This window comes from Leptonychotes weddellii, unplaced genomic scaffold, assembly GCF_054177405.1.
Source record: "Leptonychotes weddellii isolate Sample4059 unplaced genomic scaffold, ASM5417740v2 HiC_scaffold_18683, whole genome shotgun sequence".
NCBI lineage: Eukaryota > Metazoa > Chordata > Mammalia > Carnivora > Phocidae > Leptonychotes > Leptonychotes weddellii.
Genome location: NW_027771753.1, coordinates 1 through 3,792, shown reverse-complemented (window position 1 = coordinate 3,792; position 3,792 = coordinate 1). Strand labels below are relative to the sequence as shown.

Sequence of the window (3,792 nt, the reverse complement as noted above, 5' to 3'; positions counted from 1 at the left end):
CGATAGCAGTCCCAGCCTCAGGGCCCAGTGTCCTCCCTCAGGGGAGTCAGTGGTGTGGATAGGGGCATCAATACCCAGTAGCAGGGTGCTGGCTGTAAGTGGGCCTCCACCGAGGGTCCAGTGTGGATTCTGCTCCCGGCTGTGTAGCCTCAAGCCTGTTCAGTGGCTTTCTTTGAAATAAAACAAGGCCTCAGACACCCTCTCCGTCCCTAAGTCTCTCTGTAACTGTACATACGTATCCCAAAGAGTCAGAAACCCACGTAGGGAGGAGATTCCAAGAGCAAGATTTCAGACATTTTTACCAGCTTTATAGAGATATGATTGACATTCACCCTTGTGTGAGTTTAGGGGTACAACCTGATGATTGATACATTTCTGTACTGATAACGACTACAACCATAGCATGGTTAACATGTGCATCATGTCACATGGTTACCATTTCCTTTTGTGTGGTGCAGACATTTAAGATCTACACTCTCAGTATCACAGAGATTTTATGTGTGAAACACTGGATGCCCTCCTTGATTCCTCCTTCTCACCACCCAGAATGAATCCATTAGGAAATGTTGCAAAGTCCATCTGTGAATATCTCCAGCTCCCAATCACTTCCTAGTAGCTTCCCTCCTCACATCCCAGACGTACATCCCACATCCCCCTCCTGGGACACGGCATGGGTTTCCTACAGGTTCCTTACTGGTCGCTCTCCCTGCACCTCCCGATTCTGCACAGAAGCAAACAGATGCTGCTCAAGAAAGTCAATCCCATCGATCTGTTCATTCCTGTAACTCCACGCCTCACTCAGAGAAAACTCAAAACCCTTCTAATATCCTCAGGCCTCCGTGACGAGGCTGACATCCGACCTCACGTCACCTGCTCTCTGCTCCAGCCCCAGTGGCCTCCTCACCCTTCCGTGAACACAGGACGCGCGCCTGTCCTAGTGCGTGTGCACTGGGGGTTCCCTGCCTGGAAAGAGCTCCCCCCACCAGACCTCCTCTGACACAATTCCTTCATGACCTTCAAACCTCTCAGAGGTCACCTTCTCAGTGAGGCTCCCTGATCCCTGGAGTAACGGAGCCATGGTCCCCGTCCCAGCACGGTGCTCTGGGTCACCTTCCTCAAAGCTCCTGCCAACTTCCATGTAAACACTTCCCTTATTACTGCGCTTACACAGTACACGGTTCACTTCTGCATGACACTGGTTTGCACGGGGCGTGTGCACCTGGATGCGGACTTTTCTACAGTAAGTACTGTCCACGCACTTTCTCTTCCTTATGATTTCTACTATTTTGTCTACCTTCATTCATTGTAAGAACACAGTATATAGTACATGTAACCTGCAAAGGTGTGAAGCGACAGTTCATGTTATCAGTAAGGCTTCCAGTCACCAGGAGGATGTTAGTTCTTATGTTTTGAGGGAGTCAAAGGCCATACTTGGATTTCTGACTGCACGCGGGGGTCACTGCCCCCATCCCCGCATTGCCCGAGGGTCAAGTGCAGGCTGCCCCTTACACTACAACTAATCTCCACAAGAGCCGCATGTTTTCCCTCTTCTTAGTCTCACTGAGCTGTCCCAGATGTAAACATAGCGTGTCCTGTATGTGGCACATGACAATTATCAGGTGAATGAATGAGCAGCTAGAGGACCTCCCTCTTCTAGATGCGCCTCAGGCTCAGCTGATCCGTGGCAGCTCCCCCCCAACCCCCCCCCACCCCCGTGTGCCCACCTCGCCATCCGGGCTGCCTCTCTCTTCTCACAGGGTTGCCCTCCCCTCTCTCTCTCTGCTCAGCCCCCCCTCCCCCACACCATGTCTCCTGCACACACAGCACACAGAGTTCTCTCTTCAGAAACACTATACTGAGGCTTTTTGGGGCCTTTTCTCCAAACACATAGAAATCTACGTTAGACTCTGCTTTATAAATCCAAGAACTTGGATCGGAGCCGGCACTAAGATCAATGAAGTAAGGGCAGGGAGAGAGGACAGAGCAGCAGGGAAGACAGAAACTAACTGAAGTTTAATAAGGGTGAGAAACTCTGATTCCTCCTCTACCTCCAGAATCTAAAGAATTATCTAGAAAACAGCTCTAGAGGGAGGGGAAGACATGGATGAATCTGAAAGTTCATCCCTCCATACCACAGAACTCGTGTGTGCAGGGGACAACCTAGGCCTGTGGGAACCACAGCCCAAAGGACACCCGCTGCTGTAACCGACGGGGTCACCCAGGGAGAATGGATAAGAATTCATACACAAGAGCAAGAACAGGCCTGATGCTCTAGAGGAACACTGAAAAAGAACTACCCCCAAATGGAGGCTGTGACCTGATCCAGGCCTGAGCGTAGACTGACCCAGTCACAGTAAGCTCTTGCTGCACAAGGTCCTGGTGACAGGGGACGTTTAAGTCCCTGTGATCACAGGTCCTGGGGAGACGAGGTTCCACAGAAGGGGCAAGGACACGGAGCAGAGAGATGACCCAGCTGAGGGGTGAGCACGTCACACCCATGATGCACTGAGCACCACTGGGCACAGGCCCTGTCCCCACTAGACTCCTCACAGCCTTCTCCTGCCCCGACCTGCAACACACTCAGCACAGTAAACACAGGGATTCTGGAAGGTTCTCAGGCTTCATTTATTTGCTGTCTCAACTTTACAAATTTCCGCTTTTATTACCTCATCAGCCCCACATGCCAAGAATTAGGAAACAAAACTTATATCTGGATTCTAATTTTCAATAGGGAAATAAGTCATTAGTACTCAGCCCAACGTGAAATAAAGACAGGGATGGAGATAGTCCAGGCCTGCCTCTGCTGGAACAGGAAAGCACATCAGAGAAGAGAATGCAGATCAGCATAGGGAGGGGTCGTGGTGGGCAGGGTGGGCAAATCTCATGTCCTCACATTGTACTTATAGGAACACAGACACATCTGGCACCTTTTGCTCAAAGAGAAGTCAGGGGTTGTTGATGTCACCAAGTGGGAGTGTGAACACATCTTGCATCACTCAGTCCCCACCAGGCAGCTGGTCTCACACTGTGAAAAAAAATCATGCACCAATTTAGGTCAGTCACATAAGGGCGGACACACTGTCCCTAGTGCCCTAACCCTTCCCCACTCGGGGTCTCTAGGGTCTCACCTTGAGGAACCGTGAGAGACACATCAGAGCCCTGGGCGCTGTCATCACCTAGGAGAGAACAAACAGGACATGGTCAGAGCCCACAGGAGAGGAGACTAGAGGAGGAGCTATGGGGTGGGTGAGCTCCCCGTCGGGTTCCGTCTACACTATCTCAGGGTCTCAGGGATCACTCCCTCCAAACTTACGTGCAGCATGAGAGTAGCCTGGTACTTTTCCTCCTGTGGGAAGAAAATATCATGTCAGAGGCCAGAACAGGGCTGGGCCATGAGATCCTAGGGGAAGCTCCCAGTCCTGGTCCTAAATGAAGTTTGCAGAGTTGTGACTGAAGACCCAGGACAAGATCAAGAAACATGAAGGACAAGGTGTGGGGTCACTGGACCACCTGACTTGCTGGAGGTCTGTCCTCAGCAGGGCCCTTTCTCTGTCCTGTGACTGCTGGGAATCAGGTCCCCATCACCAGAGTTACCAAGATGAAAATGTGTCCTTCATCTTCATAAGTCTTTGCTACACAGTGAGCGTTAGTAATCAGCTCCAGAATGGGCAAGTCCATGCATGAGGATGGTACTTCCCAGTAACAAGGCAGGACAGTCTCCTACCTAGGAAACCCCCCAGAAGGACAAGAAAACTTAGATCTCCCCACTCCATTCCCTACCTGAGCGCTTCT

At 51.1% G+C, this 3,792-nt stretch overlaps 1 long non-coding RNA gene across 1 annotated transcript; it reads right to left on the bottom strand.

Annotated features, from left to right (window-relative positions):
- Positions 1-2,601: 2,601 nt before the first annotated feature.
- LOC145718628 (uncharacterized) lies at positions 2,602-3,589 on the bottom strand. Its single transcript, XR_014141933.1, has 3 exons — positions 3,314-3,589; positions 3,129-3,176; positions 2,602-3,025 (listed from the first exon to the last, which is right to left on the bottom strand). It is a non-coding gene; the product is annotated as an uncharacterized LOC145718628 (long non-coding RNA).
- Between the last annotated feature and the right edge of the window lie 203 nt (positions 3,590-3,792).